This window comes from Enhydra lutris, unplaced genomic scaffold, assembly GCF_002288905.1.
Source record: "Enhydra lutris kenyoni isolate GAN:26980312 unplaced genomic scaffold, ASM228890v2 scaffoldscaffold12, whole genome shotgun sequence".
Taxonomy (NCBI): Eukaryota; Metazoa; Chordata; class Mammalia; order Carnivora; family Mustelidae; genus Enhydra; species Enhydra lutris.
The window spans coordinates 41318100-41330519 of NW_019154096.1; positions in this window are offsets into that span (position 1 = coordinate 41318100).

Sequence of the window (12420 nt, forward strand, 5' to 3'; positions counted from 1 at the left end):
TTTTCAACTTTTTGAGGAACCTCCATGCTGTTTTCCAGAGTGGTTGCACCAGCTTACATTCCCACCAACAGTGTAGGAGGGTTCCCCTTTCTCCGCATCCTCGCCAGCATCTGTCATTTCCTGACTTGTTAATTTTAGCCATTTTGACTGGTGTGAGGTGGTACCTCATTGAGGTTTTGATTTGTATTTCCCTGATGCCGAGTGATGGGGAGCACTTTTTCATGTGTCTGTTGGCCACCGGGATGTCTTCTTTGCAGAAATGTCTATTTATGTCCTCTGCCCATTTCTTGATTGGATTATTTGTTCTTTGGGTGTTGAGTTTGATAAGTTCTTAATAGATTTTGGATACTAGCCCTTTATCTGATGTGTCATTTGCAAATATCTTCTCCTATTCTGTCAGTTGTCTTTTGGTTTTGTTGACTGTTTCCTTTGCTGTGCAAAAGGTTTTGATCTTGATGAAGTCCCAAGATCAAAGTCCCATTTTTGCCCTTGCTTCCCTTAGAGATTAAATTCTCATCAGGTATATGGTTTGCAAATATTTTCTTCCATTAAATGGTTGTTTTTTTCACTTTGTTCATTGTTTCCTTTGCTATGCAGAAGAGTTTTAGTTTGATGTAGTCTAACTTATTTATTTTTGCTTTTGTTGCTTTGTGCTTTGGGTATCATATCCAAATAAGATTGCCAAGAACAATGTCAAAGTACTTTTTCCTTATGTTTTCTTCTAGGAGTGTTACTGTTTCAGGCCTTACATTTAAGTCTTTAATCTATTTTGAGTCAATTTTGTATATGGTGTAAGGTAAGAGCTTGTTCTCATCATTTTGCTTGTGAATATCCAGCTTTCCCAACATCATTTATGGAAGAGACTATTCTTTTCCTATTATGTATTCTTTTTTGTTTTTGAGATTTTATTTGTTTATTAGATAGAAAGAGTGCAGGCAGGGGGAGGGGCAGAGGGAGAGGGAGAAGCAGGCTCCCTTCAGGGCTCATGACCTGAGCCACCCAGGCACCCCTCCCCATTGTATATCTTTGGCACACTTGTTATAGTTTAGTGGCCACGTATATGGGTTTGTTTCTGGACTCTCTTTATTCAGTTGGTCGATGTGTGTGTTGCTCTCATTTGATTGTTTATTTTTTATTGACTTGACTGGTCAGTACAGTGAAGTTTGTTTCCTCTGCCGTGTGGGGGGCTCTGCTGTCACTCCACAGGATGCAGACTTGGGCACATGGATTCTCAAGCGGGATGACAATGTGTTTTTTTTGTTTGTTTGTTTGTTTGTTTGTTTTGTTTTGTTTTTAGCACTTTTCTCTTTGTGTCTCTCCCTGTCTGCTATGTTTTTTGCCTCTTTTGGTACCACATCCTACTATTAATCCTATATTAATTGCTGACTGATTGCTGTTGTTTTTGACAGTTCCCTGGGGAATAAATTGCTTCATGGTAAGATCCAAATAAATTTGGACCCTTTATAGCAGTAGTCTCAGTAATCTCTGAGACTTGTATTTGAAGTTTGTTTCAACCTGTTTCAGCATTTCAACCATGAAAGCTTTTCATGGTGGTCTCCTTTCTTGGTTTCTATTGTATCCTTCTAGTTGGTTTATACTTTGGATTATTGTTCCCAATAAGCCAGTGTCTCCTCTTAATCGCTTACTGCCAAAATCTCTACTGTTTTTGATAGCATCCTTAGATTGAACCTCCCCATGCTCTCTTCCAAATAAAGTCAGTCCTCTTAGGGAGACTTTCTTATGACCTGCCTCTCTCTCTCTGGGCAGAACCATGCCACTGCTCTGGAGGTAGGTTGGAGACAATGGCATACTTTCTTCAGATGATTTCCCTTCTTTATGAGTGGGGCAGTAGTCCCTGTTTTTCTGCCTTTCGTGGCATGGAATCTCCTCTCGTGGCATGGCATTCCCCAATTATGAGTAACCTGGGGTAAGGACATTCAGACCACAGTATTCTTGGCCTGCTGGGCTTCAGAGAGAGCTTGTGCCCTAAGAGTAGGGACTGGGAGCCAGAGAGGAGCTTTCAACCTCTTGGCCAAGCTTGGCTAGAATACAGCTTTTGTAACATAGAGCCAGGTGAGATGAGAAATTGTGGTGGTCTTTGCCTCCTGGAAGGCACTGTAACCATTGACTGGGCTGAGGGATGAGGGAGCCCTATCTTCTTTGCTGGACGTCCCCAGAGTAAAGTATCTGTTTTATAGGGTTATGTGGAGGGAAGGAAGGGAGTGGGTCAAGGCTAAAATGCCACAGATTCTCAATACTCTTACTGAGGTCAGTAGCTTTTCTTGAATAAATGTTTCTTCATTTGCTGTATGACTTTAGGACAATATCTCCTCACTTTCATATTTTTTGTTCTGTTTTGTTTTTGATTCTCACCAGTTATGGTGGCTTCACTCTGGAGGATGTCTGCGGAGCTCCTCGTGCCATCATTCTGGAAATGCTTCTTGCATCCTTGCTTTCCAACCTGAAGAGTGAATCCTTTTTTCAAAAGGAATCCTACACAAAAGCAGGTAAAAGCAGAGATGCTCTGGTTGAACATAAAGTGAAATGATACAGGGACTGGAAATGCTGATTGATTGGCTTTTCACCTCTCATTGCTATCCTCCAAGCCCTTGATATAAGTGGGAACATTTTTAAGAATCATTTGCCTTTAGGGTGAAGCACTCACTCTATGCACTGGCCCTTCACAGTCTTGCCTCCCTGCAAGGGCAAGGGTCCACTCACTCTTCCATCCTTCCCATGTGTTTTGGTCAGGGTTCCATCAGAGACACAGGATCAGAAGCATATGTGTATACAGGAAGAGATTTATTGTAAGAATTGGCTATGTGACTGGGGAAGTTGGGTAAACAAGTCTGAAATCTGTAGGTCAGGGAATCCAGAAGGGCAGGTTGGGAGCTCTAAGACCAAGCAGCTATCCACAGGAGGAATTTCTTCTTCTTCAGAGAAAACTTAGCTGTGTTTTTAAAGCCTTTCAACTGATTGGATCAGGCCCAACTGGATAATCCAGGATAGTCTCTTTTTACATAAAGTCAAAAGGTTAGAGATATTAAGCACATCTACAGAATATCTTACAGTAACACCTAGGTTAGTGTTTGTTTGGATGACTGGGTCCTATAGCCTAGCCACATTGACAGAGAAAACTGACCTCATGCTGCATTTCAACTATTCTGCTCTTTCCTGAACACTACTTCTTCTCACCCCTCAAAGTCTTGGCATATTTCCTTCCCTTGTCTGAAGTACTCCTGGCTTCTTTCTCTGTCTCCTGATTTCCTCCTCCAAGGAATGACACCAGTGTTGCTTCTTTCGTGGAACTCTCCTTGGAAGAGCTAGTTGCATGTCTTCTGAGCTCCCACAACTTTTGCTCATGCCCATATTTTGGCACATTGCCCCTCTGTCCCATGGGCACTTGCTTCTGTCTCTATCTCCCTCAACATATCCTGGAGTATGTGAGGGCAGAGATAGGAGCTTCTTCATCTCTTGGTCTCCTGCATGATGTCAGGCACAGAGAAGCTATAAGTAGATCCTTGGTAGGTTGAGTAACCGGAGAACCTGAAACTTGCTAGGAAAGTCTGGTTTTTGTGGCAGGCACAGCAGACAGGCAGCCTGAGCCCAAGTTCCAGAGAGCAGCTCTAACTTCCCCTCTAGTGGGTCGCATGATCCCCTGAGTCACGGAGTGGAACTTGTGGCATGCATACAGGAAGCCCTGTAGCCATGGCACTAATGACTGCACCTCGACAGCATGGTCCTGGTGCCCTGGCTGGCCAGGGGATGTGACTGCCAACAGGTCCTTCTGAGTAGTCATTTCCCTCTGGAGACTGTTTCATAGATGCACACTTTCTTTTCTTTCTCATTAAACATTTTAAATGGAAGTACAGTTGACATAAGTATGACATTAGTTTCAGGTATACTACACAGTGATTTGATATTTCATACATGACGATATGCTCATGACCATAAGTGTGGTTACCATCTGTCACCTCGACCACACCTTCTTTGGGTGATCCCCAAACATTTGTAGCTCATTTCAGTTTCTTCCAGTTCATTTGCATAATTAATCAGAATTAAGCACTGACTAATGCTCATTTACCGGGAATTAAGAAAAAGAAGGAAAAAGAAAAAAAATTGCCCAGAACCCCACTTCCCCACCCCTGCCATTGGATAGATGACCTCCTAGTCCTGGATGAGTTCCCCTCAGGGGGATGTCACCTGCTCCTCTAGCCCCATTGTTTGGTTGCCCTTTATCCTTTCCCAGGTAGAATAAGAAGAATAAGACTGAGTTGTGAGAGTGGCTCTTCGTAAGATCCTGAAAGGATAATGATGAAAAAGCCTGTTGCTCCTTCTTCAGTCTGTGGTCAGAGTTCAGGCCCTTTTGAATGAGTACTCCCCCAAACCCCCACGTTCTCCCGTTTTGTGCATTTCAGAACAAGACCAGGCCTTTGTTGGTTGGTCCCTCTCCTAGCCTGCAAGGCTGTTATATATAAGAAGTGGGATGGGGCACCCCATACTACCTTACCTTGTTTTATACTCTCCTAAGACCCAGGTAGGTTTACCCTCTGTGGTCCAGTTGAACTGTTTTGCTTAGGAAGACAAATCTAGTGGACATTGTTCCCTTTGGAACTTAACCACCGAGTATAGAGATACTTTCTGATCCATGAAGGACGAGATTCAAATACACTTGTTATATTTGTGATTAGTGTGTTTTTCAAAATGAAGAATAATTCTCATACTCAGGCTGAAACCTATGCGATATTTTTCATCCCAACATCAGATAATCACAAGAGATTATCTCTATGAACCCTAATCGAACCAGCACAAGAGGACTAATTCACTCCAGGGGGACTGAACATCATCGCCTCTCCCCAGAGAGGCCTGCCCTAACCTCCTGTCTGAAAAGACCATTCCCTTCATGCCACGTGAACTGTTTTCACTGAGCCAGTGTGGGTCTGCTCCTGGGTGAGTTTCAGACAGAGCCTCCACCAGGTGGAGTTGCCTCACAAAGTCGTCTGTATTTGCAGCAAACAAGGAGATCATGGGGAATAATTTCCAAAGCCTTGACTCCTCAAACAGGGTTAAGCAGATTCCTTTAGTAGGGTTTGGGATGAATATTCAGAAGGGGAGGTCCCATCATCACACATCATGGGGAGGCATAAAGAAGCATATGCCCATTCAGAAAATATGCCAATGCATACATGGTATGTTATGTTAATGAAGCTTATGCCCCTCCCAGGATGGGGATTTTAACAATATAATGAACCTGGTTTAACTTTTGGTCACTTTATGATTTCATCTGCCCAGGCATCATCCTGGGGGTCATACTCAAAATGTTTCTTTCCCTTGTACAGCCATTTGTTAGATTTGAAAACATAAAATTGGTAGCTAGGCAGAAGCTTCTAGAAGCTTCCTGAGTTCAGCGTGGCTCTTACTGATGATGACTGCACTTATGGCTGGCTGACTCTGTGGTGTATGTCTTTCCTAGTTGATTGTCTATGTCTCCTGCTGGAGGCTGAGCACCATGAGATCTTCCAGTTCTGTTCACTTTCAGTGTGTGATTCCCACCACAAAGATTTGTGGTCACACGTAGGTGGGGAGAAAGGAAGCTAGTAATTTTTCAGGCACTATGGGCTAAGAAATTTTGTATACTCTATCTCCTTTGTTCTCATAACACCCCCCAGGAAGTAAATATCATTACTCAGTTTTACAGAGAAGGGAACCTGAGTTCAAATATCTCCTGAATGGCATCGTGTGTGTGTGTGTGTGTGTGTGTGTGTGTGTGTGTGTGTGTGTGTTTAAATGTCTCAAGTAGGTGAGGACAGCAATCAGCATCCAAGAAAGTGCTTCTTAGAGTGAAAAACTCTTTAGAAAGGAAAATAGTCTGGTGTGATTAAAACCCAGTACCCCAAAATGTCAATTATGTGTGTGATGTTGACTAATCTTTACTGGCGGCTCCATGCTGCCAGGAACTGACCTGACTCTTATTTGGGCACATACTATTCTCACCTTCATCTTACAAATAGGGAAACTGAGAGGAAGAGGAACTAAGTAACATTCCCAAGGCTGTGTACCCAGTTAAGCGGCAGACCAGTAAGTGGTGAATCTCAGTGGTCTAACTTTAGGGTCGCAGCTTTTCATCAAAGTTGTAGGGGAGAAGGGAGGTACGATCAGTAAAATGAATTTAAAAACCTCACCTTTTAGAGTTTAAGTCTTTTTGATCTGTGAGACCAATGATGATAGTGTCAATTACCCCTTACCTATCTCCTTGCCCAGCACAAAGCATTTTCTTGCATGGACTTCACTGTGCTCCCATGATAGCTTTGAGAGGCGAAGAGGTGAGTGTTAGTGGTTATTCTAGCCGACAGTTGGGAAAGAGAAGCCCCAGAAGGTGAAGTGACTTGTCCAGTAAGTTTGTTTTATGGAGTGGCCACAGTGGTTCTCATTCATCTTCTCACCTATCCAGGACTGGAGGCTGGTGGCATTCACACCAGATGCCAGCTCCCCAGGGGCAAGTCTAAGGGTTCTTGGGGAGTGAAAGAAGGAATCCTGGCATGGAAGGGAAAGCAGGGGGCATACCCTTTTCCTCACCCAGCCCTGGGGACAAACACTTTACATCTTTGGTCCTTGAAGGGCCCTGTAGAGCTGGGCTGGCAGCAAAATTAAGAGCTGCTCCAGAGTGAGCTTGAAGGGGGTGGTTAGGCATGATTCAGGAGACAAAACCTCCTGATTTTCATCTCAATAGTATGCCCCCAAGTGGTGGTAGCAAAAGGGGCAGAGTATGGTGGGTGCTTTTAGTATGTCATGGGCCACCTGCTCTCCTCACTAAGCCAGATCCCTCTTGGAGGTGTCAGAAATGTCTTCGAGGCATCCTGCCTTTTGAGAAGAACTGACTCCACTGCCAACCACAGTGTTCAACACTGGGATCTGCACTTTGTAGGTACATTTCCCTCTCCTCACAGAACTTGACAGCCACAATTTTCCCTTCTCTCTTTGTGACTTTCACAAAGTGTATTTAAGTGTATTTCACTTAGCACAGTGTATTTAAGGTTCCTCTGTGTTGTAGCATGTGCCAGAATCTTCCTTCATTTTTAAACCCAAATAAAATTGCATTGTATGTATACACCAAATGTCTATCCATTCATCTATCAATGGACACTTGGAATGCTTTCATCTTTTGGCTCCTGCGAATAATACTGCTGTGAACATTTGTGTGCAAATATCTGTTCAAATGCCTGCTTTGATTCTTTTGAGTGTATGCCTGGAAGTGTAATTGCTGAGTTATATAATAATTCTATGTTAAATTTTTGAGGAATTGCTGATTCATAGTTTTAGGTATAAAATATTAGGCCTTAAAATTACCAAGGAAAAATACTAGATATTTTTAACATGCTAAAGTAAAGAAAGCTTTTCTTAGTAAGGCAGGAAAGCCAAAATTCACAATAGGAAACATTTACTGATTTGACTACATAAAATATTCAAAATTTATGCACCCACAGGCATACATATAGATACACACACTAAACAAAAGCTATTTGTAATGTCTGGTAGATGAAGGGGTGATTTCTTAACATATCGAGAGCCCATGCAAATAACAGAAAAAGAATAACCATGTAAATTTAATACATATGAAAAGCTGTTCAACGTTCAGTTAAAGTAATAAAATATATTTCTCACTCAGCAAAGGTGATATGCCAAAATAGTATGGGTACAGTTGTGAAAATATTCCCTTGGTTGGCAATTTAGGCAACATCTATCAAAATCCCTTGTCATAGTAATTTCAGTGCTAGACAGTTATATTACTGTGTTTATTATTTATTGTGTCCTGTAGCCATGAATTCCATAGTTGCTTAATGCTGGGTCCATATTTAAATGGGTTTGATGCTTACCATTAGTTTTTTTTTTCTTTTTTTTTTTGAACCACAGCCTCTCCATTCTGAGTCCTTTTTTTGATTCTTAAGTGACTGCAATTTACTGTCAGTGACATACAACAAACTTTACCTACTTCACCTGTACAATATGAAGTTTGAGCACATCTGAAATCACCATGATAATAAAAATTGGTATTCATCACTCTGAAGAGTTTCTGCATGCCTTTTTTTTTTTTTTTTAAAGATTTTACTTATTTATTTGACAGACAGATCACAAGTAGGCAGAGAGGCAGGCAGAGAGAGAGAGAGAGAGGAGGAAGCAGACTCCCTGCTGAGAAGAGAGCCTGATGCAGGGCTCAATCCCAGGACCCTGAGATCATACCTGAGCCATAGGCAGAGGCTTTAACCCACTGCACCACCCAGGCACCCCAAGTTTCCTCATGCTTTTTTGGAATCACTCCCTGTGCCTTACCTAGGCAACCACTGATCTGTTTTGTGTCACAACAGATTAGTATACATTTTATAGAATTTTTACATAAATGGAATCCTACAGTGTGTACCCTTTTTCTTCTGGATTTTTTTTTCTTCACTCAGTATGGCTACTTTGAGATTCATCCACGTGACTGTATTGTATTAGTTTTTCATTGTTTTAAATCATTGAGAAATATTCAGTTGTATGAGTATATTGCTGTTTATCCATTCACCTGTTGATGAACAATTCATTTTTTGTCCAGCAGGTTATTTTTCTTTCCGGTTGGCTATTGAAATAAAGCCGTATCAACATTTACATACAGGTCTTTATAAGGACATACATTTTCATTTTTGTAAGATAAATAAATATCCAGGAGTAGAAGGGCTGGGTAAGATGGGTAAGTGTCCATTTAAGAAACTGACAAGCTGTCTTCCAAAGTGTTTATATCATTTACATTCTTACCAGCAGTGTGAGAGTTCCAGATGCGCCGTTTGTTGTCAGTGTGAAGTGCGTTGTTTCAATGCTAACCATTTAGGCATACACTAATATCTCATTGTGGTTTTAGTCTGCATTTCCCTAATAACTAGTGGCATTTGCACATTTTCATGTGCTTCTTTGTGTTTTCCATATTTTTCTGGGCGAACTATCTGATCAAATCCCTTGACCAGTTTTTTGAACTGGATTGTTTCCTTTTTTATTATTGAGATTTAAGTGTTCTTTTTTATTCTACATGTAAGTCCTGTATCAGGTATTTGATTTGCACATATTTTATATGAATCATGGATTTGTCTTTAACAGCTTATTTTGAAGAGCAGGACTTCAAAATTTTGATGAAATACAATTTATTAGATTTTCTATTTCATGGATCGTGCTTTTGGTATTGCATGAAGGGAATTTTTGCCTAACTGATCAAAAAACCCCATTTTCCTATCTTTTCTTCTAAAAATCATGTAGTTTCAGGTTTCTGTTCATTTAAACCTATGAGTCAGTTTGAGTCAGTTTTTGTATCTAATGTATGGTATGAATCAAAGTTCATTTCTTTGCAGATATCCCATTTTTCTAGCTTCATTTGCTTGAAAAAGACTTTTTTCCATGAAATTGTCTTTGCACATTTTTCCAAAATTAATTGGCTGTGTGTTTATAGATTTACTTATAGGCTAACTATTCCTTTTCATTTACTTAGGTATTATCTTTTCACCAAAGTAAGTCTTAAAGTAAGGTGGTGGTAGGTAGTTCTCCAACTTTGTCCTTTTTCGAAGTTATTTTGTCAATTCTAGATCCTTTGCATATTTGTATACGTTTGAGACCTAGTTTAGCAAGACCTATAAAAAAAATCTGCTGGACTTTTGATTGGGATTGTTTTAAATCCACAGGTCAATTGGAGAGAATTGAGTTTTTGAATCCACAAACATAGTGTATCTCCTCATTTCATTATATCCTATTTATTTCTTTTAGCAATATTTTGCAATTTTCAGTGTACATATATTACATGTCTTTTGTTAGATTTATCTCTCCATATAAATCCTGATATTTTACATATTTAGTAATAAGTTGGTAATTTTAATTTCCAGTCATTCATTGCTAGCACGTAGAAATACAAGTGATTTTTATATATTGATCTTGTACCTGCAACACTCCTAAACTCACTTATTTGTTCTAGCAGCTTGTTTTCTCTTTGTTTTTGTTTTAGAATCCAAAGGTTTGTTGGCTTCTATAAACACACTGTGAAAACCTATATATCCTTGTCTTTTTCCTGATCTTCAGAAAAAAGCATTCGGTCTTTCACCATTAAGTATGATGTTAGCTGTAGGGTTCACAGAAGCCGTTTTTTGGGGATGAGGATGTTTCCTTCAATTCCTGGTTTTCTGATGATTTTTATCATGAATGGACATTGTATGTTGGATTTTGTAAATTTTTTTCTCTCTGTCTATTGAGATGATTATATGGTGTTTCTTTTTTTAATTTGTTTAGTGAATGAGATTGGTTAATTTTCATATGTTAGAGCCACCCTGCATTGCTAGGATAAAACCCACCTGACTGTGGTATATTATCCTTTTTATATATTGGTAGGGTTTGATTGACTGAACTTTTATTTAGAATTTTTGTATCTATGATCATGAAGGATAATGGTCTATAATTTTTTATTTTTTGTAATTGCTTCATCTGATTTTGGTGCTAGGGTAACTTTGGTCTCATACAATAAATTAGAAAATGTTTCCTCATCCTCAATGTCCCAGAAGAGTTGTATTGAATTGGCATTATTTAAAAAAAAAAATGTTTGTCTGCCTATCTGCCTACTTGTGATCTCTCTCTCTGTCAAATAAATAAATTAAAAAAAAATCTAAAAAAAGAATGTTTGGTAAAATTATCAATAAAGACTCCTGGGTCTAGAGTGTTTTTTTTTTTTTGTTTTTTGTTTTTTGTTTTTTTTTTTTTTTTTTTGAGAGAGAAACAGCAAGAGAGAGCATGAGAGGCGAGAAGCAGACTCCCCATGGAGCTGGGAGCCCGATGGGGGACTCGATCCCGAGACTCCAGGATCATGACCTGAGCTGAAGGCAGTTTCTTAACCAACTGAGCCACCCAGGCGTCCCTCTAGAGTGTTTTTGAGGGCAAAGTTGTAAATCTTCAAATTCAATTTTTTGATTATATATAGGACTGTTTAGCTTATCTATTTCTTCTTGAGTGCACTTTGAAAGTGTCTCTTTCAAGGAGTTTGTCCTTTTCATCTAAGTTGTGGAATTTATTTGCATACCATTTCCACACTATTCCTTCATTATCTATATTTTATTTTATTTTATTTATTTATTTGACAGAGATCACAAGTAGGCAGAGAGGCAGACAGAGAGAGAGAGAGAGGGAAGCAGGCTCTTGGCTGAGCAGAGAGCCCGATGCAGGACTTGATCCCAGGACCCTGAGATCATGACCTGAGCCGAAGGCAGCGGCTTAACCCACTGAGCCACCCAGGTGCCCCCTTCATTATCTTTTTAATGACTTTAGAGCTTGTATTGAAACCCCTCTTTCATTCCTGATTTGGGCAATTTGTCTCTTTTCCCCTAATTAATTTGGGTAGGGAATTATCAATTTTATTGACTTATTGACTTTCATATCAGACTTTTTATTTAATAGGGTTTTCTGGTTTGTTTTTGATTTTATGGATTTTGTTTCTCTCTGCTCTTTAATATTTCTTCTTCTTTTTACTTTGGGTTTAATTTCCTCCTTTTGCTAGTTCTAAAAAATGAGACAGATAAATGATTTGAGACATTTCTTCTTTTATTAAATGTGCAGGTAGTATTAGAAATGTTCCTTTAAATAAAGAAGATGTGGTATATATACACAATGGAATACTATGCAGCCATCAAAAGAAATGAAATCCTGCCATTTGCAATGATATAGATGGAACTAGAGGGTATTATGTGAACGACATAAGTCAATTAGAGAAAGACAATTATCATATGATCTCCCTGATATGAGGAAGTTGAGAGGCAAAGTCGGGGGTTAAGGCGCTAGGGAAGGAAAAAATGAAACAAGATGGGATGAGGGAGACAAATCATAAGAGACTCTTAATCTCACGAAACAAACTGAGGGTTGCTGGGGGGAGGGGTGTGGGGAGAGGGTGGTTGGGTTATGGACAATGGGGAGGTTATGTATTATGGTGAGTGCTGTGAAGTGTGTAAGCCTGACGATTCATAGAACTGTACCCCTGGGGCTAATAATACATTATATGTTAATAAAAATAATAATAAAACATGTATAATAAAAAAGTTCCTTTAAATATTGCTTGAATTTGCATTTCACAATTTTGATATAGTTTATTTCATATTCATTTAGTTAGAAATTCCCTTTTAAAAAAAGTTTTTATTTAAATTCCAGTTAGTTCGCTTGCCCACAGGCTGGATGAGCTCAGAGCGTGGCCGGAGGCCAGGGAGACAGGAGTGATTGAGCACTTTTCTCTGAGGGTGCACTGAGGAGTGGGGTCCGAGCTCTCAGCTCCTCAGGGCTGGAGATTGGGAAGCTGCCATTTTCATTCCCATCCTCCGTCCTCCCGAACTCTACAGAAAGTGTTCAGAAAACAAAAGCTCCCAAAAGCGAACC